Source organism: Garra rufa, chromosome 11, assembly GCF_049309525.1.
Source record: "Garra rufa chromosome 11, GarRuf1.0, whole genome shotgun sequence".
NCBI lineage: Eukaryota > Metazoa > Chordata > Actinopteri > Cypriniformes > Cyprinidae > Garra > Garra rufa.
The window spans coordinates 26,592,754-26,616,708 of NC_133371.1; positions in this window are offsets into that span (position 1 = coordinate 26,592,754).

A 23,955-nucleotide genomic window follows, 5' to 3' on the forward strand; every position below is an offset into this window, starting at 1 on the left:
TGAATAAAACATGACTGTAATCCACTTCTTGGCCTAAGAGGTCTCAAAAAGGCAAGGATGGCACTTGTCAGACATCATGACCTAATTACTTCCATAAATAAATGATCATACTTTTCAATTTAAAGTTGCATGCTGTGCAGGGAACTGAGACTGAATTAAAACGAACATCATCCGTAGGTTTGTGATAGTTAGATAACATTTAACGTCTGCAGAAAAATAAAAACGCCCTGTATGCATAGATTTTCCTGCATCACGTCAGGCTATTAGCATTCCAGGATCTTCTCCCCATCCCTGAATGTTTGTTCTCCAAAACATTGGCAGGCTGAGAGCAGAGAGGCTCATGTTTTATTAATGACACATTAGGAGTAACACCAATCGGCTAATATAAATTTGCATATTTATTAAAAAGAAGACATTTGTGATTAATGGGATTTTGCAATGCTACATGGAAATGAGGTGAAAACTGTTGGTGAGTAAATCCCTGATCTTGGCTTTAAGATGTGGCCCTGCTTATGTTTCTTAAGCATCTACATTCATAATACGAGTGTTTAGTCAACGCCGATGCCTTCAGAACAATATAAAAACGTTAATAATGTTTCACACATTCACTATGTGGCATCTCCTGTAAATAAAGACGCTCTCACCTGCTCATTATGCAGCCACCCATGCTTCAAATACTGCACCGGATTTAGTCTGCGGTGTATTACGCCGCAGATCCCAAGTGGGCTGAGAGAAAGACAGAAGTTGGAGTGGGTTTAGAGGGCCCGTCTGCCATCGATTCAAATATGTCCTATAAAAGAGTAAAAACAGAGAGAGAGGGGGGGAAGAAAAAACAGAATAAGAAATTGTCTTGACGACAAGGACATTGTCAGATAAGTGGAGAAGGGCAGTCAGAGAGCTATTTAGAGCGCCGGTAAATGGCCTTTTTACCATTCCGGCTCCCCCTCTCCGCTCCCTCCTCCTCTGTTTGGGGATGGCATTAGAGACTGGAGACTGACATACATTTTTTATAGCTTCATAAAGTCGTCCAATGACCAGGTCACCCTTCTCATAACTAGGGAGCAGAACGCTTGAAAAAAGCCATTCATCACTGTGAAAGGGCCTGCTTGTCCAAGCGCCTTCAAACATGCACAGAGTCTGGCGAGAGACGCTCAGCGCAAATGCTAACGTACTTCTGCCGCTAATGCCAGATGACCTTCTCACATCTATTAGCAGGCTGGCTGACGCAGAGGGCAGACACGTGCCCCGCTTGTCTCCTGCTAAAATCTCAACCGCGAAGATTACAAATACCACGCGTGATTCCACATATCAGCATAAGCGAGGAAAGGTAGCAACGACGGCTGATGCGGGTTTTCAAAAGAAACAAATAAATACGGCGCGGGAATGCGTCCTTCCGTTTCGTTCGGATTTTAAGGGAAGAGCATGACATGCCTTTTAAGTATGTCCCCTTTGATTTGGCAAGCCAGAAGGACCTCCAGTACAGAATTGGAACGCCCCTCGCAGAGAAACCATCACACCACCGCAGCCCATTAGTGGGCAATTAGTGACAGCTGGTGGGTTGTCAGGCTGGTAATGGGCTCAAAAGGAATACCCGAGGAATACAGAAAACAATAGAGGGAACACGGCGAGAAAGCGAAACGGGAGTGTTTAAGAACGGATTACGTTCGCGACGTATATTGTGCTGTCTTTTATTTTTGTCTTCCGCACTAGGGGATCCATAGCAGACAAATGTTTTAATTTAGTCGCTGAGGCAGAAAGTGTTTCCAATAATCATGCTGTCACAACACCCAGACGTGAGTGTCCAATCCTGCCAGACTCCCAAAATGTGTAATTATCAGCTCAAAATGATCATGTATAAGATGCCTTATGCTACGGTATTCATTCCAACCCGAGCTGTGTGGGAGTGAATGCGGCGGGCTTAAAGAGAGAGATCTACTTCCTCGCGTTTATGTCAAGGTAAATTACCCCTCGGTAGAACAAAACAAGCGAAACAACAGCACCTAGACGTTTCGAGTCCGTTTTCGAATGCGGCACTCCCTCGGCTCATGAAAGGAAATAGGCTGCAGTCGGCATTGTGTCCATCAGATCGCTCAGCCTCTTTTGCCTGTTTTTCATTTCAAATGGTGCGGCTGAACTTTGAGAGGCCCGAGAGGCGGGCCGAGGGCGAGAGATATAAGTCCTTTAATAATTTATTTAAGAGGCCAGAAAAAAGGCAGCCAAGAGGAACAAATAGTGTTTCTCCCAGAACCAGGACCTCTCTGACCCCGGCGTGACGTACCTGCAGCGGCCCCGGCCCCATCACATTAGCGAAATTCTTATTTGATGGCATTTTAATATTCTGCCTTGATGACTTTTTAGCAACATTTACTATCGGCGGTCTCTGGCGCTTCCCCCGGAGGAAATGAAACATGTCAAAACCCATTACGAAAAAATCAAAATTTAAATACCTCGGCCGTGTTAGTAGTAATACACACAATCCCTGCCGCTCAGAGGCAGGGGCGCACAAACACTCATCTGCTTGCCGGCTCGTAATGAGTCTGTTTGATGGGGAAGCGATTTGTGGGTCACCAAGCATACGTTACAGATCCAATTTAACCCTTGATTGCTTGTACTCTAGAGGGCTGGGGGAAATGTGTTATTGAAATTTAATACCAGATCATTTCTGTTTTTTTTCTTCCCCGTCCCCCCCGCCCTCTCCTCCCGCGTTGGCACAAAGGTGTGCTAATACGCCTCCCAGTGCAGCGCGGTACCGGCGGAGGAGACCGAGACGCAATGAGGGAGAAGTAAAAGTGCGGCCGATGGAGAGAAACAAAGACAATTTTATGCATGAACGCTAGGCCAGCCTCCTCCCGGGGTCTTGCTAAACACCAATCCAATTAGCCCCCGAAGACGCCACAATGGTTTCCGACTCAATTGAGTTTTGGCTTTTCCATCATGTGATTTATGACTTTTACAATGCTGTTATTTCTATCGGCTTATGCGACAGATACGCCGCGTAGCAATTTCACAGACACGCCGACTGCTGCGGGAACAGACAGATAGGATGCTGTAATGTGGCAGCATGCAAATGTCTGCTGGTTAGTCTTTAAGGGAAAAGAGAGAGCCGAATGAGAGATACCGGGCTTTTTACCCTGCGTGACATCTGACAGGATGCGAGGGTGACAGCAGACAACAATGAGAGGAAGCAGTAGTGTTATTAAGTAAGCCTATGTCAAGGGCAAAGAAAGTCAACCACTACTTGACAACGTAACTAGAAAGTTTTTTTGTGTTTTGTTTTTTCAAGCACCTCAATCTGCCTGTCGGGTGAACAAGTACAACTGCAACTTTTAAAGTGATGAAAGAACAGTAATGATGGTTAAAGGTGAAATCTATCTATCTATCTATCTATCTATCTATCTATCTATCTATCTATCTATCTATCTATCTATCTATCTGTTTTGGTTAATGTAGGCTATTTAATTTTTCATACTAATTTTCCCATATTTTCTCCTATCTAGATTATATTTACTGTCATCTAACTTTTACGTAATCTTTAAAAACAATAATACTTTAGTAACATTGTTAAATATAGTCTTTAGAAAATCCTAAAATTAATATTAATTTTTCATATTGTACATTATAATGTTGTTATAATTAAATTTACCATTTAAAACAATATACACTACCAGTCAAAAGTTTTTGAACAGTAATATTTTTAATGTTTTTCAAAGAATCCTTCCGCTCACCAAGCCTGCAATTATTTGATCTAAAATACAGCAAAAGCAGCAATATGTGAACTATATTTACTATTCAAAATAACTGCTTTCTATCTGAATATATTTTAAAATGTCATTCATTCCTGTGATCAAAGGTACATTTTCAGCATCATTACTCCAGTCTTCAGCATCACATGATCTTTCAGAAATCATTCTAATATGCTGATTTGCTGTTCATGAAACATTTTTATTATTATTATTATTATTATTATTATTATTATTATTATTATTATTATTAGTTGGTGAGAAAAAAAGACTTCTTTAAAAACATCTTACTGTTCAAAAACTTTTGACTGGTAGTGTATTTTATATTTTAGTTAATTTAGTAAAGAATTTTTATATTTTCAATTTTTTTGGTTATTTAACCATAACATGTATCTTCATGTAACTTGCATTTAATGAATGACAATTCTACAGCCTAACTGTAACCCTAAGTGAACAATAAAAGTTGCAGAAATGATAACAATAGCAAACTATGACAACAATAAGCTGAAGAAGAAAACAAACTATTGTTTTTGAATGTAAACAATGAGAAAAGGCATGCAACACAACACGATTAATCTTCTTTCCTGTGTCCTCCCTCTCTCTCTCTTTCCTTTTTTCCTGGAAGTTCTAAGCACATCTGTTCTTTTGAAAGCCTCTCTCAGTAAAACATCAAACACTAAGAACCGAGTTTTGTAGTGAGGGACTACAGAAAGTCGAGTCAGGAATATCTCTCTTGTTTCAGCATCCTTTCAGTCCTCTTTGATGATGAATCAAACAAAATGGAAAGTGTTTCTTTTTCCTACACCCAAGCCTTCTTTCCTCTGACAAACCTTTTTGTCTCAATTACTTGTTCACTATTGTCTGTTTTCCTCATAAAATTCCATGTGTACTGTCAGACCTTCCCCAACATTTCTCTGATTTATAACAAATCAACCAAAACAACAGATTACGAAAAAGAAAGGCCTCTTTTCTCAAGCCAAGGAGTAAAATGAATTTATACTTGGAGTACTTGGCAACAAAAGGGTATATACAGTCAAGCCCAAAATTATTCATACCCCTGGCAAATTCTGACTTAAAGCTACTTTTATTTAACCAGCAAGTTTTTTTTTGACCGGAAATGACACAGGCTTCTCCTAAAAGATAATAAGACGATGCACAAGAGGCATCATTGTGGAAAAAAATATTTCTCAGTTTTTATTTACATTTGAACAAAAAGTGGCATGTCCAAAATTATTCATACCCTTTGCAAACTGTCACAGTCTATGGGAAAATCCAAAGTTCTATACCATTCCAAATAGTCCAAGCTGTTCTAAAGCATCCTAATTACCCTGTTGGTTTGTGGACAGTCATGGCTAAGACAAAGGAGCTCACTGAGAACCTGCGGCTGCGCATTGTGGCTACTTACAAGTCTGGAAAGGGCTATAAGACCATATCTAAATGTTTTAAAGTTCCAGTGGCTACAGTGCAAAGTATTATTAAAAAATACAAGACGTTCCGCACTGTGAAAAATCTCAGAGAATGTGGTCGGAAGCCAAAGGTGACACCTGTGCTGGCCAGGAGGATAGAGGAGAGAGGTAAAAAAGAATCCAAGAATCACCACCAAAGCCATCCTCATGAATCTGGGCTCTGCTGGTGGCAACATCTCAAGGCAGACAGTCCAACGAACACTGCACACCGCTGGGTTCCATGGACGCAGGTCAAGGAGGACACCACTTCTCTAAATAAGGCACACAAAAGCCCGCTTGGCCTTTGCAAATGCTCATCTGGACAAAGAAGAAGACATCTGGTCTTCTGTTTTATGGTCAGATGAAACAAAAATTTAATTGTTTGGCCACAATGATGTAGCCTTCATTTGGCGTAAAAAAGGAGAAGCCTTCAACCCTAAGAACACCATCCCCACTGTCAAACATGGTGGTGGGAACCTAATGTTTTGGGGGTGTTTTCAGCCGGTAAATCACAGTAAACGGCACCATGAAAAAGGAGCAATACATCAAAATTCTCAACAACAACATCAGGCAGTCTGCAGAGAAACTTGGCATTGGGCACCAGTGGACATTTCAGCACGACAACGATCCAAAACACACAGCAAAAGTGGTAAAAGAATGGTTAGCAGACAAAAACATTAACGTTTTGCAGTGGCCCAGCCAGAGTCCTGACTTAAATCCAATTGAGAATCTGTGGAGGGAGCTAAAGATCAGGGTGATGGCAAGGAGACCCTCCAACCTGAAAGTGTTGGAGCTCATCTCTAAAGATGAATGGGCAAAAATACCAGTGGAGACATGCAAAAAGCTTGTCAGCAATTATAGGAAGCGTTTGATTGCTGTAATAGCCAATAAAGGCTTTTCTATTGATTATTGAGAAGGGTATACATATATACATACATATACACTCTCTTGTGAACGCGCATGTGCGAGTTAAAAAGTATTTTTTTTGCCAAAACGCATCGATTCACTTTAGAAGGGCTTTTTTTTTAACTCCCCAGAGATGTGTGGAGTACTTTTTATGATGGATTGAAGCATTTTTTTGGGTTTCAAAATCTCAACAGCCATTCACTGCCATTATAAAGCTTGGAAGAGCCAGGACATTTTTTAATATAAGTCTATACTGTATTATACCTCTTTAACAACTTGTCGACCTTAGCATTATTTACAAATAAAAACATTATTACGATGTTTGTCACTTGGTTATTTGTTCCTTACGGCTCAGAAGTGGCTCTGAGAGGGAGCGAGCGGTACGCATGGTAGGGCGAACTAAACAGTGGGGCCTCTAATTGAGAGCTCAAGTGAGGAGTCGGTGAGCTGGCTCACTTCATCCGAGTGTTTGTCATTAGACCTCTCCACTGAGAGAAAGTGCGCCCGTGCCGCGCTGTGGCGGCCCGCTCGTGTGTAACCAAGATTTATGCTAATGGGCCTCTGCATATGCTTATTCCACATATCTATATTAAAGTTAATAGACTGTTACATTGCTTCTTAACCCCAGCCTCCATACATGATTACCTTTTCCGATTTCTTTGCAAAACGCCATATAAACACGGGGCAGGGATTTTTGTCAACGTGTCAGTGGGTTTGTTTCCGGTAGCAGCCCAAGGCTCCCATAATTGTGGTTGGGGACTCCGTCATAAACGGCCGCCTAAAGAGCAGGGCAAGCCATCTCTTGAATGCTGTAATGTTCCCTGGCTGCTGAACAGTCCACTGGATTTATCATCCTGCTACTGGGAGTCTGCACTGCTAACGCACCAGTACGGCCTGCCTGAGAACATCAATGCTTGAAATAGAAACAAATCCTCATGTTATGGCAATTAGACATTGTTCAAAGCAAAGAAAAAAATCACAATCAAGCACATAATAATCAAAAAGGGACTATAATATAATGCAATTCCAAAATTATTTCAAATTATATTCATTTTAAATGGCCATCAATAGAGAAAATTGCTTTCAACTAGCCAACAAATGGTGTAACAATGGTATCCAGAGCAAAACTTGAGTTTAATAATCATCCAGGCCGTCCCATAAACACAACAAATTCTGAAAGTATTAAATGAGAAGTTCTCTTCCAGAGAAAATTTGCAGATAATTTACTCACCCCCTTGTCATCCAAGATGTTCATGTCTTCAGTCATAATGAAATTGTTTTTTGAGAAAACATTTCAGGATTTCTCTCCATATAGTGGACTTCTATGGTGCCCCCGAGTTTGAACTTCCAAAATGCATTTTTAATGCAGCTTCAAAGGGCTCTAAATGATCCCAGCCAAGGAAGAATGGTCTTATCTAGCGAAACCATCAGATATTGACAATTTATATACTTTTTAACCTCAAATGCTCGTCTTGTCTAGCTCTGCGTGAAAGATTCAAAATTGTCCTACATTGCTGCAGAAGTACCGACCCAGTGTTTACAAAGTGAACATGCAAATGTTCAAAAAAGAAAATGAGATGGGAGTTTTTCGACCTATCCTAACTGTTATGAACCGGATAAAAAGGTTAAAAAAGTATATCAATTGTATTTTTTTTTTAAAACAACCGATTGTTTTGCTAGATAAGACCCTTCTTCCTTGGCTGGGATCATTTAGAGCCATTTGAAGCCCATTTTAACTGCATTTTCAAATTCGGGGGCACCATAGAAGTCCACTATATGGAGAGAAATCCTGAAATGTTTTCCTTAATAAACTATTTCTTTACGACTGAAGAAAGAAAGACATGAACAAGGACAACAAGGGACAACTCCTTTAAGAACTTACCATATACAATAAATAATGAAAAATAAAAAATAAATCAACCAAACAATTCATTCATTTATTCATAAATTATAAAATTTATAATAAATGTAAAATAAATGAATACAATTAATTTATTTACTTACAAATTTATCCCAGCTTCCTTCCATCTGACCTATAATGAAAAGTGGTGGGAGGGGAACTGAGGCCTACCCACTTAACACTGACAAATGAGTGGGAATATAATATAACAATACTATTTATTTTACTCAATTATTCCTTTTTATTTTATCAATTTATATAATGATTTAATGATCCACCTGAATCCTCTCTGTACAAAAGATAAAAGTGCACTCAACAACTTATAATGCTCTTCTCCATCATTTGATGAATTACCGCTGCCACAATCACTAGCTGTAAAAGTGCAACGTTAATTGCACCAGACAAATAATCGCTGACTTTTGTGAATAATAATCCTAATCTATAATAGTTCAAATTTACATAAAAAGGAGGCTTGTTAGCTATGACTTTCTTCTGAGAAACACAATATAAATGTCATGTGAAGTAAAAAGCCATTAAGACATTTATCCCTTATATCACTTTCTCTGGTGAAAAAAACAATCTCTTCTGAATCAGGAGATAAATATGTACAGCTATTTAAAAAAAAAAAAAAAACAGTTCTAAACAAATATGTTGGTGGATTTTGATGTGATAGGACAACAAGGAAGCTGAAGGAAGTGTTATAATGAATTAAGGACTGTGTTTTGGCTATAACATCCAAGATGTTCATGTCTTTCTTTCTTTGGTCAAAAAGAAATTAAGGTTTTTGAGAAATACATTACAGGATTTTTATCCATATAGTGGACTTTAATGGGAATCAGTGGGTTGAAGGTCCAAATTGCAGTTCCAATGCAGTTTCAAAGGGCTCTACACGATCCCAGCCGAGGAATAGGGGTCTTGTGTAGAGAAACGATTTTTTTTTAATTCAAAATGTATATACTTTTTAACCACAAATGCTTGTCTTGCACTAGTCCAACTTCACACATTATGTAGTCACATAGGCATGACGTAGGCGGAAGTACTGACCCAGATTTACAAAGCGAACCTGCAAAGAAAGTCAAACACCCTTCACAAAAGTCATAGACACACATCACAGAGATCATTTGTGGTTAAAAAAAAGTCTAGCAGTTTTATTTTTATTTTTAGAAAATGACCTCATTTCAGTATTTAAAACCCTTATTCCTTGGCTGGGATTGCATACAGCCCTTTGAAGCTGCATTGGAACTGCAATTTGGACCTTTCAAACCATTGGCTTCCAGAAATATTTACCCAATCTCATGACGAAAACGTACCTGTGGGAACTTTTTCGCAAGACATCAAATATGTACCAATAAGTACATATCACTGCAGTTTCCAACAGAAATAAATACTAGGAGCCAAATTTGCTAACAGCTTGCGCCAGGGCCGCTGCTGGCCAAATGGGTGCCCTAAGCAGAAATTTACTTTTGTGCCCCCTCCCCCAAATATTACGGAAGTTATTTTTGGTCAAAAAGGTAAATAAAGAGCGAAATAGCAAGATCAAGAGCAAGAGTTTTATCAACAAAAAAGAGTTACCTCCAATGGCTATGATTTTATTAATACAGTTGTCTGATTGATTTAATAATCTCAGAATCATACAAAAAGGAAATTAAGCAGTTTTACTATGATAAAAACCATGGTTATCTGCCTTTTTATCTATCTTTCTATCATATCCATGCTTGTAAATTGTGTTTTATAGAATATATAATATTTGTATTTGCCTGTATTTTTGTAAATATATTTTTATTCTGTGTTTTTACCTGTACATGCACTGTACATGTAGCAGTTTTGACAATAAAGCAGACTTTGACAATAAAGCAGACAAGGGTTATGATGTCCACATATTTTTGTTGAGGAAATGATAGGAAAGATTATGTGGACATTTTAATTTTGGTCAATATTAAACAAGGAATTCGATCATCATGTAAGTGTAACAACTGCATTTACCAGGACTTTGGTGCCCTTTTCAGGCATTTCTATTAAAATTGTAATGTAAACTGTTACTTTTGTATTAGATTATGTATTTTAACACTGTTATTTAATGTCACCATATGGTCATTATTAATCAATAATCATAATTGCCTCTGTGTTTTAATATAATGCATTTTAAGTCATTTTGTTTACTTAGATCTGCTTGTATCCATATTAAGAAAGATACCTTAGTCGTGAAATTATTACCGACATTAAAACACTATTAACGTCGACAGAATAAAATAAAGTTTCACAGGATTATGAACGTACCTAAGTGATGCACGGGCTTCATATTGGGTTTTTTTTTCTTTCGTTTCTCGGCGGCGGACTGTTGATGTCTCTTTCCAGGACCAGGCATATTGTTCATCAATTATTATCATCATTTTTGGCCAAATAGGCAGCCGTAAACAGAGGTTAAGTCGCGTCGCTGCGCGTCATCACGTGTGCTTACTAGCCTACTCTGCGTTCACAGAAAATGCAATATAGCCTATACGTTTATATTTTTGTTTATTTGTATATGTATATTATTAATATTAATTTATTATTAAAAAAGGCTATATAAAAACTAAAATAAATAATAAAAATAATAAAAATATTTTTTTGAGCAGCTGGGATGGTGCCCCCCTGGGACTTGGTGCCCTACGCAGACTGCGTACTCTGCGTATAGGGAGCGGCGGTACTGGCTTGCGCTAGCGCAAACCATCTTTTGGCTTTAAAATAGTCAAGATTTACTAAAGATGTACAGTGAAGAATTAGCGCTGAAAAGGTGTGGACAGTTATTTTTGCACTTGACTTTATTGAATATGCATTTGTAGGAGTGTCCCTTTCCAAACGTAAAATCAATGGGAGGAGAGTATTTAAATGAATCATGCAATGCAATTTACTAACGTTTGCACTTATCAAATTACTGGTACTTGAGCCATATTTGCACTGGTCATTAAAGAAATGATATGCATTGTTAGAAAATCACACATCCATTTGCACTTCTTTTATAGAATTGCGCTCTAACGCTAATTTGCCCTATTTAACAAATCTGGCCCTAGAGGCAGTAAAACAGCAATTTTAACTGTTTTATACACAGTTAAGATTACAGCTTCATATGTTTTCCTTTCCAGACATAACAAGCTTGCTCTGTAGCTCAGCTGGCAAAGAATTGGACTTAGGATGCGGAATCCTTGGGTACAAATCCTGTGAAAAACATGATTCCTGATGAAAGAGCTGAAAGGTGAGAGATTGAGAGACTGAAACGGCATGTTTGCGGTTGCGTTTTTATGTCACATTCACATTTGTTTATACTACCAGGTAGATTTAGGTGTAGCACAGATGGTACATTATTTTAAAACATCACGGAGCAAAATATAGCGCCACTCAACGGACATTTCAAGTCCAACTGCGGTGACACGTACAAAACCAACGTCACATAAAACGTACCATATGTACGTTCATCTGGGAAAAAAAAAAAAAAAAACACTTTTTTAGCACCACTCAGTGGACATTTCACATCGAATATGTCACGAAACGTACATGGCGGTACGTATTTCACATCTTGCTAAAAAGTTCCCACAGGTACGTTTTCCCCATGAGATCAGGTTGAGAAAAATCCTGAAATGTTTTTCTCAAAAACCTTAATTTCTTTTTGACTGAAGAAAGAAAGACATGAACATCTTACATCTTGGGGAAAGGTAAATGATCAGGACATTCTGGAAGTGAACCAATTCTTTTAATGATGGATTTGTTCCTTACAAACATGCAACTTTTCACTTCACAAGACTGGAGTCATGCTGATTATTTGTGGATTATTGTGATGTTTTTATCAGCTGTTAGGACTCTCATTCTGACTTATTCACTGCAAAGGATCCAATCTCTTCAGGTGAAGAAACAAACTCATCTACTCATCTTAAATGGCCTGAGGGTGAATAGATTTTAAGCAAACTTCCATTTTTTTGGGTGAACTATTTCTTGAACCAACGTTAACTAATGGGACCTTGTTATAAAGCGTTACCTCCTCAACATATAATTGTCTGATAAAGTGAGAACTATCCAGCAAGGTAACAAGGAGAACACTAGTGGTCTTGTGAAGGACAGCAGAGCACAACACCGGGCAGAGTTTCCCCGACTGTTGAACAAAGCCTCTAGAACAAGTGGTGGCAGTTTCAGGAGCCAATCTCCTTCAGCCTCTCTCCTCCCCCTTTACAATCCACTTTGCCAGGCTCTTGACTTACAAATTGCTGCTTTAGACTTGGTTTCATTGTAACAGATTTCTTGGGAGAGAGAGAGAAAAAACAAGCACAGAAAGGACACTTATTTCTCGGCACACTACAGTATCGCAGGGCCTCGGCTAACAGTCAGCGTATTGTTCGGGCCTGTCCCTCAGAGAGACTGGCCACGGCGCTGTCAATAAGCTCCCTCTCTGTTCGCTTCCCTCCCCATCTTTTCTACTCATCTACTTGGCTGGCTTTCAAATAAGAGCCATGAAAAAGTAAAATACTTAGGACATAAGCCCCTCAATAGCTCTGCTTAATTCCTTCTTTAATATGTCAGACAAAAATATCAGGGTTCTTTAGCATGCCAATGAGAGTGCTAAGAGAGAAGTGTTCCCAACGGAGCAAGAACAGGGAGAAGGGTGACTTGTTTCGGGTATAAAGCGCTTCTGTGTGCTGTAGGGCTTCTGAGAGCGGGGGGTACCAGAAAGAGAATAGGTGTGTGTGTTAGTGTGTATGTGTGTGTTCTCCGGGAGCTTTACTTTGCCGTCTTCGGCAGACGTAGACACTTGTGCACAAAGACACATGCACTTGTCAAGACTTCAAAAAACAACTGTGTACATCTCATGAAAAGTCAAGGTTGAGTCATTGAAACAACTAAAAACTAACAACTTCAAATGTCAGGGATCACCACCTGTTACGAGTGTAAAAACACAGCTTTATAAATTTTGATTTAATTGAATATGGTACTGTACGAGCAGCAGAAGTGCTACTACATTCACTAGCTGAAAAACATTAACTAGATGAGTGCTAATATATTGACTTAATCGTTATGTGTATGTGTATGTGTGTGTGTTATATACTTCATTTAAGCACGTTATTTCCATAATTGTTCTATAAATTACATTTTCCACTACATTGGCTTCAGATGGATAATTAATTTCTGACTTTAGCCTTTTTTAATTCCGATTCCAGCGCAGAGATTGCTGAACACCACACTGTTCTACTGTCTATCACAATATCAGCCCACCTCAGCTAAAGACGCTTGAGAGTTTGCCCCGACCTCTTCGATCCAAGTCTAATAAACAAATTACAGTACTTTGAGATGACGCTCGAAATGTCAGTTATCAGCCGTGTAGTGCACCTGACCGCAAAGCACCATGGGATTTGTGGTCATCAACTTGACTATTAGTTTTAGGCTCAAACGGTTCCACTATTGTCGGCCTGCAGTCGCATATTGCTCACAAAGCTAGAAGACCCTTTTGTGATCTGACAAGCATTAAGGTTATTGGTTGGAATGCAGCTTTCAGTAAGGGCATGCATCATTTGATTGTTAAATCAAACTGTTTTTTTATTTATTAGTATTATTTTTTTAAATGGTCACTTTATATTAGGTGGCCTTAACTACTGTACTTCAATCCAAAAAATGTACAATGCACTTCTCGTGTTCATATTGTATTGCAAAACACTTTAGCTGCTAGGTTTAAGAGTGGGTTAAGATGTAAGGGATGGGTCAACAGTGTAATTATAAATGTAATTACAAAAAATAATTACAGATGTAATTACATGAAGGTAATTATTCAAATATAAGTGCAATGTAAAAACATGTATGTAGACAAGTGCATTGTATCAAATGATTAATTTAAATGTAAGTACATAATAGTTAAGGCCACCTAATATAAAGTGGGACCAGACAATGGTAGAAAAATAATAGAATAAGCACTTTACAGGACTAAATAATTACTGGAACCATAAACAAAACATTTGAAATCTAAGAAATTCTGTAGACATTTTAAATTAGGAAATTATATTAGTCTCAAACGGGGTTGTGTATTATTCAGAATTAAACTGAAATTCAGTTTATAATTCAGTTTGAATTTTAATCGAGACAGCATATGGAATGGCAATTCAGATGTGAATTTAAAGCAGTAGAAATAGAATTAAATTCAACTAAAATTTGCTATAATTAATTCTAACTAAAAAGGACAGAGGCAACATTTAAATGATGATTTGACTACAAAATAAATAAATAAATAAATAAAATGCATTTAAAATGAGTCTGAACCTGACATTTTTGCACGTTAAAAACTAAATATGACCTCACGCACTTGCAAACTGCCTACAAAACTTTCGTCCATCATAAAAAAAAAATCAGATCAGGTTCGATTTTCTGCTTTTTCGCATCCGTACCAAGCATTTTGAGAGGAAAGGATGACGAATACGAAAAAAAGCGATAAAACGCATGCAGAAATTTTAGACTCTGTGTGCAATGACCTTAAAGATCTTTGCACACTGAGTCCAAACTTTTCGTTCGGAATTTTTGCATGTTAAAAAATAAATACGACCTCACATTGTGTCAATCACATTTACACACTGCCTCCGAAAACTTTTGTCCGTCATAAAAAAGTTTGGATCAGGTTTGGTTTTCTGCGTTTTCACATCCGTAGCAAGCATTTTGATAGGAAATGTTGATGAATATGGGGGAAAAAAAAACATACAAAAATTTCAGACTCAGTGTGCAATGACCTTACGTGTTAATTTCACTTATATTGATCATAATTTTCGTCAACAACATTTTTTCACCAACGAAAACCAGACGATAACGAAACAAAAACAAATTTTGAATGACAAAAATGAGACGAAAATGTTAGGGAGGGACGATTGGGAAAGAGATTCATTCTGAACGAATCTGCTGCCTGGTTAGGAGGTTAGATGTGTACAATTGAACTGTATTATAGCCTATTGATCTATCCGGCAGCTAGCATACATTTGCTGCAAGTCTCATAAAACGTTAAAAAAATTCAATATCTGAGAGTAAGAGACGAGCAGACATATGGATAAATTTGACGACACAAAATGGAACTCAATTCGGTCCGGTTTTCTGAGCACACACACCGAAGCAGCGCCTCTCACACAGTTTGTCAACTTTTCAATTTTCATGTAAACACACTTGGTTACATCTTAGGTGAATGTAAACAGTTGGGAGAAAATCGGACATTTATCAGTACATTGCATTCAATTTTAAAGGGACAGCAGCCTAATTTGGCTGCTATTGTCTGTGGCATTGATGTTAATCCAACAACAAAAGCAAGTCAGAAAATCACTCACTGCTCTTGGCTGAATCACTTCAGTATCCCTACTAAAGATTAATCAAAATGTATTTATATTAAACATATGTTTGCTTGAAAGAAAAGAAAAATGTGGTAAAGAAGTTGTTATAAAAAATGCATAATTAGCCTATATAACCATTGGTATTTAATTGAAAAGAAGACCATGTTCTTGTTTCGTAATGAGAAGTGGTTTCATTTAATTTTATTATAAATGCATGTTGCGTGTCACAGCAGTTAAATCTGTGTCTATCATGATAAAACCTTAACATCCAACCTATACAATGAGTTTGGTAATTTTTAGAGAAATGCATTACACTGTAAATAAACCCATTCGATTTTAGCTGACTAAATCTACTTTAGATTTAATCGACTAAAATCCTATGATATTTAGTCGATTAAAACTAAAATGAAAGGGCATTTTAGTCAAAAGATTATGACTAAGACTAAATCAAAATTTGCTGTCAAAATTGCCAGTTTCACATGAACAAAGCAAACCCTGATTGGTCTCTTTATATGTCAGCTAATCTGTCTTCTTAGGTGGTTCTTGTAGAAACAGACCTTATGATGTTTAGTAAAGGTCTGGCAATGCAAGGCTAGAAATATACAGGTGAGATCTTTAAAGAATAAAAAAAATATCAAGAGAGACAGTGACAGAGACACACAGAGGGACTGTCAAAAATCTCTACAGCTTCCACTCAAGGGTTAACGACTAGCTGGACTGAGACTCCATCCAGATGAAGCGCGACTGCTGCATTATCATTTCACAAGACAAAAACAGACGGCGACATATGCCCAGAACCGTCCTTTAGTTTTGGACTCAAAAATATTCATCAAAAAGGGCCTGCTCTCCCACGAGCTTGCTGCCATATGCCAGCAGAAAATGTCACCAGTGAAAGACATATTAATTCACCAGTTTCAGAACTCCATTTGATATTCATGCCTCCCAAGTATTCTGACCCAGATTCACTCCTGTGGTGTTAGATCCTGTTCGGCACAGAATAAAAGACAGCTGTTATCATGGCCTGCCTTCTTTGTGTGTGTGTGTGCTGCACACAAGCATGTGTGTGCCTATGTGGGTCTTTTATGCACGCACTGGGGTGCATTTTCATGTCACAAATAATGAAATGAAATTATAACAAATAATAACCGTCCTCTTAGCCTGACAAATCTACATTTACAGTACTATGCAATCAGCCAGGAAAGCATATGTCTACTGCACTAACATGCACTCGTTTCGGCCTAGACATAATCAATTCAATTCGGACTCAGAACTGGGCTTTATTTTATTAGTCTGTGCACACATTTTTAAATGAACCAATATGAAGAGCACACCTTAATCCAAAAGATAAAATCTTTATTGCCTTTTGGCAGGTAAATGTTTAATAAAACATAACTATTAATAAAAAGCAATGATAAATTTGGCATTTAATGATTGTAATAATGGTAGATGGGAATTTTTTATTAAATAATCTAGATCACTTCACAAAGGTAAACGGCACAGTTCATTAGTGTTAACTTGTAAGCACAGCTATAGAAGCTTATTTCAGAAACATAAAAAAAGAGAGAAAAAGGTAACTTCTTTTTTTATCTGTCAGAACTGTTTCTCACAAGTTCATGCAATTCTGACTTTGATCGCAATTCTCATTTTTGTCTGGAATGAAATGTTTTTTTTAAGTCTTCTTAATCTCACAATTCTGACCGTTTTTTGCACAATTTTGAGTTAACTAGTGTTGTCAAATCGATTAATCATGATTAATCGGATCCAAAGTAAAAGTTTGTGTTTACATAATATGTGTGTTTACTTATATATATATATATATATATATATATATATATATATGGGTCAATGACGTGACACCTACATTTTCTGTCCGATTTCGTTTTTTTTCAGTTCAAAATTGGTTTAAATGTGTAAAAAAGTTGCTATATACCTCTCCCATTTATGTACTCACTTTACCTTTTTAAAAAAAACTTCCGTTATTTGTAATTTTTCTATTATTCAAAGTGTCAAAATATCATGTGGTGTGACCGTCCAACCATAACTTCTGTTTTGGAAACATCTTTGAAATTACCCTAAATTTATTCAGTTAATTTTCTGCACTATTTGGCATGAATTCCAAAGCCTTGTTTTGTAATCCTGTGTAAAATTGCAAAGCATTTGTAGTTATATTTCCATCTTAATATACAAACAAACTTTGTCCAATGATGTCCATTTTATTAAATATCATGTGGTGCGACCATCAAGAAACCATTTTGAGACTGTTATGTTGAAATCCATTCAAATATAGGACATTGCACCCTATACGAATTTGTAAAAGACCCATGGAAGCAATCAAGCAGATTTGTAACTCTCTTTCAAATTTAACATATTTAAAAAATATATATAACAGCTGGTATGTAGTTACTACATTTGAATATCATGTGGTATGGCCTCAAAAAAACAATGAATAATAAGTTATTTCTACAATTATTTATTTTTATCAGAAATTTCATAGTGACCTTTTGTGGGAAGCTAGCTTGTTTTGTTCAGGTGGCCAATTATGTGCTTGTTAATTTGAAATATCATGTGGTGCAACTACGTTACATGGACATCTATTGTTTCAATATACATTAAAAATAATTATAAAAACAAAAACTGTAGTTTTTACAAGTGAGAAAGTTAAAAAAAAATTGGTTCTTAGGAAGTTTTTATAGTTTATACATAATGCTACTGAATGATTAACATTCATGTCATTCATGTAAGCGCACCAAATTATTCAGATCGATTCAGATAATTTACTTTTTGATTTTTTTTTTAAATTCAGTTAATAAACTCTTTGTCCAATTCATAGAAAATTACTGACTCAAAAAAGCTAATAATTTGCAAATAGGGAATCGCAATAGGTCTGATTCTAATCAGACAATAAAATATGGGCATGCAACTCGATTGCTGAAATATCAGGAGAAATAAAGCTGTTTTTCGGAAAAAAAAACACCTCACATCAGAGAAAAGTAGTAAAACTAATAGCTTTGCAACTGAAAAGCTACAATTTAAAAACTAGTGAAGCTAACAGCTTACTACTGAGAAATGCAGTTAAACTAATAGCTTCTCCATTTGCTACTCCCCAAAATTGCTGTTCACATTGAGTGAAGCCACGCTGTTTTTTCCGCTTTTTTCTCAAGCCTTTGTTTTTGTTTTTAGTGTCAGCGTACTGTAATGGCAGGCATTGAGAAAACAGCACTAAAATCCCTTCCATAGGATTAGCCGGAGTTCCTGGGAGGGATGCATAGTGGATGGGAGAGTATACACGCAGGTTATTCATCCCATTTCAAACAGCACTGGCAGGAGCTGAGTAAATAATGATGTTTGATACAAAGTGCTGCTAACAGGCAGGACTGAAAACCTCTCGAATCAAAGGAAGCAGATAATGTCCTTCAGACAGCCGGGGTTTGGAGGGTTAGATTCAGTTCAGTGACTTCATCGCATGAAAAAGTATCTCCATTCATCGGCTCTCTTCATTTTTCCTTTAGCTGCGCGTAACATAAAAATGTTCTGAATCAATCTCCGCATGACTCTGCTCCCCCCTGATGCCCACACACAAAAAAAGGGTCTTGTTTTGGGTGTCAGTAGGCTCATTGAGATTTCAGAGGGCCACCAGCTTTGCAAGGCCAAGGGGTCCTCCACAATCGACTTCATTAATCTAGCATTTCCGCAACCCAGTCATGAGTTGGCGTTATATGAACCTGCCTTTCAAAACCGAGGCGCAGTGAAAGCGGCTTGACCTAACACCCAGCTGAACTCTGCCTGAGCCAAATCCCAAAGTTCAGCCGCGCAACAAAAAAGCCCTCTCTTTCTTTCCCCATGTAAAAACACAGATCACCCCGTGAACCTGAGAGAGAGAGAAACCAGAACGAAAGACAGCGAGCTCCGGAAGACTTTTGTCGGAGTGTATTACGAACTGTCATACGACACCTGCCACTGTGTTTGCTACCTTTCTCACCTCACCTGCTGCGCCTCATGCTTTGTGCTTGGCTCTAGCTAGCTTTCGTACATAGTGCTTTCCGACTGGGAGAAATCCAACTGATCTCCAATAGAGGGATTAGAGCGTGCTGCCAAGCCATTACGTCATGTTTCGCCTGGTAAAAAGAGAGATCACAGTGACCTGCCAGAATGTGTCAAAGCATTTTTCAGTGCACTCCAGGGGAAAACTAAATGCATTTGCACAAACAAAAGCATGTCAGATATTACGAGTCTCAGATGCATATTTGTTTATCGTACCTTTCATAAAGAGGCAACGGCTGTGAACTTCAATAGTTCATTTCATCAACAAGGGCAACAGCGGGACAGAGGTCTGCACACTTCAGCAGAAGATTTAAGAGAACATGCAAACAGGCTAGAGATACCTCGCAGCTCTCGTCTGACTGATTTCAGTAAGTTAAATGACTTATGATGTAAGGGACACTCAGGGTCATGCCCAGGCAGCAATGGAGCAGCTTTTTCTTGATAAATAATTAAAATGAAATGGAAGTGCTACAACCAGTTGCTCTGCTGCATATATATTATTCAAGCGTTATTCTCAACTACAGAGTTCAAATTTATGACAGAACTTTTGTTTTTAAATCTCGTACTAAGGCTGCATATATTTTATCAAATATACAATAAAAAAGAAAAATAATAATAATATTGTGACTGAACAACAATGACTGTATGATTTTGAGATCCATCTTTTCACACTGAAGACAACTGATGGACTCATATGCAACTATTACAGAAGGTTCAAACGCTCATTTATGTTCCAGAAGGAAACATGATGCATTAAAAGCAAGGGGTGTAAACTTGTGTGTTCATTATTTTTTTGTTATTATGTCTAAATATTTTTTTATTCTTTCACTTATTACTGCCCTTAAAAAGCTATAGAAGATACTTACATGTTTCTCAGAAGTTGTTAAATTGACCCTGATTTTCACATTCAAAAGGTTTTTACCTCCTGGCTCATAATGGATCGCTTTCCCTTCTGGAGCATCAGTGAGCATTTGAAATTTCTGTAATATTTACATATGAGTCCCTCAGTTGTCCTCAGTGTGAAAAGATGAATCTCAAAACCATACAGTCATTGTTGGAAAGGGTTCAAATCCACAAAAATGCTGGCAGTTTAACAAACAAGGGACTCATGAACAACTATCACACAAAAAAAAAAAAAAAAAAAAAAACAGCTGTGGATCATTCAGGTAACAACACAGTATTAAGAATCAAGTAAACTTTTGAACAGGGTCATTTTTATAAATTCAGCAATTATTTTCTCTTGTAGACTATATGTTAACTTTTTTTTAATGTGAAATATGTTATTCAGGTCAGTATTAAATAAAAAAAATATCATACATTTTGTATGATCCCTCTTATTTTGCTAAAATAATGAATATTTTGGAGATTCTACAAGGTGTATGTAAACTTTTCTGCCCTCCAAAGGCAAAGTGCAGTAACTACAGCAACACTGAAACTGAGAAAAATGCCTTTAAAGTTTTTACGCCAGCTAGTCAAACATGTTGACACTCTTCTTTCTCTGAAACACTCTCGTTCCTCTGGGACAAAATTGAACCAGGAGACATTGCCACAAGACAAAACAGTTGTCACAAAGTCCATTTTAAGCCTTAACTCAATTTTGACCAAATGTGTAGTTACTGCGCTTTGCCTTTGGAGGGCAGTTTTGACCTCAACTGTATTTAGCACTCTAGAGTTCATTTTTCTAGCTGACTAGTTTATGGTCACGACCAGTGTTGGGTAAGTTACTTTAAAAAAGTAATTAATTACTAATTACTAATTACTTCATCAATGTTGTATTTAAAATACTTATCTAATTACTGTGTCTAAAAAGTAACTTAAATACTCAATAAGTAATTTAACTAAATACTTCTTAAAATCCCTATAAACCTTGAGTGGACAAAAAATAGAAATTAAACTCTTTAAATAATAGATAATTAAATAAAACATGAGTCAAACATTAAATAGTTTAGCATTTTAGCTTTTTTAATAATCTATATTACATTCTATGAAAACATTCTATAATAATAAACTTTTTTGTAAGAAATGTAACCTTCTTTCGGTAAGAAACACAATTCCAGAATAACAAAATATATATATTATTCTTAAGAAACTTAAGAAAAGTTAAAAATGACATGTATCAACCTGTAAACGTGAAACTTAATTTAAAACAATGAGTTCAATAAATGTTTTACTTTATTTAAACAAATCTAAAATGTTATTTAGAATTTCAAGGAGCTTTTATAATACTATCCAATATTTTAATATTTAAAACATTTTAATGACCATTTTTGTAATCATGTCATGTGTTTCCACAAAGTGAACTGTAACCTTGCTCATTCAGACACATTTCTGCGCTACCGAAGTAAAATCAAGTTTTGCCTGTGTAGCAGGAGTTGCCGCAGTTTTATCCGTCGAATATGAAGGATCACACAGAAGTGTTCGTCTATGCTGCCGTGTCAGGTGCTTGAGTACTCGTGCTATTGACAGCGCAGCGGCCGATAGTTTTTTCTCCCCAGGACATAGCTTACATATTACTGTAATGTTCTTGTCTGCTTGTTTCAGAAAACTGAAGTAATGGGCATATTTCCATTTCGCAAAACAGCCACTCGCTTCAGCCGAGTCCAACATCCCCTTTAAGAATACCATAGGAGTATGCAGCAAACTTGCGCGAAATCACGTGCACCTGCACTTCAACGATTTTAAAGCGGCAGAGTTTACTTTCACATTTAGAAGATTAATTAATCAAATTAAATAATGATATTCAGCGAGTTTAATTATTTTACAGTGTAACGCAAGTACATTAAACGTAACTGTAATTAAAATACTTAAAAATGAACAGTAATCAGTTACTCTACTTTTTCAGTGGAAAAGTATTTTAATTACAGTAACGCGTTACTTAGTAACGCGTTACACCCAACACTGGTCACGACTATGTCTTTTTCTGAGGTAAATGTGACGTTACGTTTGCAATCTAATATACTGACGTCTTTGTGCAGCTGAAACACAGATTGAGCGATTACACAAGACAGGATACAGACTTCAGTGAGTTATACTTTCTCTTTCAACATACCTTATGATGTTCATTCATGTTTATTTTGTGCTGTGCCTGTATTAAAGCAGAAGAGACAATCAGTTCACATGCGCCTTACGTTGCCGCTTCTCTTGAACCGAGGCACTACAGCAATCTGTCACTTCACATTAAACAGCACCAAAGCTGTATTTATTTTTTTGAATATTGTAATAAAATGCACAGAATTTAAATCTGAGACACAAATAACAAAGCACAAAGCTTATTACGATTTCTTGGATGTGAGCTGCGCTACATTGTTCGGTTCATTAACTGAAAACAGGTTAGACTAATAGATTCTTGGGATTCAAGAATTAAAACAATTAATCAATTAAAACAATGACTAGTGGTGCTCAAGCAATATTTCTTCTTATTATCAATGTTGAAAACACTTGTGCTGTTTAGTAATTGGTCAAAATTGTGATACTTTTGTATATAGACAAATAGATAGATTGTGATTTTGCTGTATCACTCTGCTAAATATCACCTCACTAACCCTTCTTTCTTACCAATGCCTTCCTTTTTGCCACAGTGCCACACTTCGAGCCCGTTTAACCCTGTTCCATCTGGCAAAGCATTAGCACAAGCAATCACATCAGCCCAAACATACTGTAGTGAAGAGATCCCTCATAAATACTGTGTTTTCCCCTGGCGACTAGTTCAGATAGAGTCACACTTTAATCAACCCACGGTTTCACGTCTGAACCAGACAGAGGAACCGAGCGCCGTAAGAGGTGCACGGTGGAAATGGCCACGTCTCATCTAGAGTTCCGAGGCCAAATATTACTACATCACACCGCAGGACACTTATCTCCTCATACATCCCTCCCCCGAGAGGATTTTACACTCCAGCTAACAGCATGATTTGGAGGTATACCAAGCGCTCGACCTCGGGGTGACTGAAATCTACAACCGAGCAGGATAAGCATTCTCAGTTAGAAGAAAGAGAACGAGCGAGGGAGAGACAGAGAGACAAAGACCCTCTCTCTCCATCACACGCACAAGCACGCACATCCTAATCTCTGTCATCTAAAGAGGATGATCTTATTTCAAGACCTATCTGAGAAACTATAGTATTTTAATGCAACTTGTGTGGTCTCGAGGTCTTAAATATCTCCTCGCCACAAATTTGTAAGAGAGGATGTGGACGATCAAGTGTCTTCTGATGTGAGGGCTGATGTCCAAACAAACCGAAGACTATGCCTTTTAAGGTCGCATGTTTAAAAGACGTCACCGAAATCAAACAACGTTCGTTTCGGAAAGACTACATTGCGTTAATCTGGGATTCCCCATTTTCCACTTTAATATCACTCATGTCTGAACTAGGCCAAAGGCCATTGTAATCTCACAAATGAGCAGAACACACTTGCCCTTAGTCAGCAAATTGCATTGTTTTCACCTCTCTTCCTGCACGATTTTACGAAAGAGGTGTGAAAAGATCATTTAGTGCCTCAGAGGGGAGGCTTCCTCCAATATCCCCGTAACGACACGCTCCGCCTGGCCGATTGTTCTTTGCGTGATCATATAAAAAGATTCGGGAAGTGTCACTGCTTTTTAT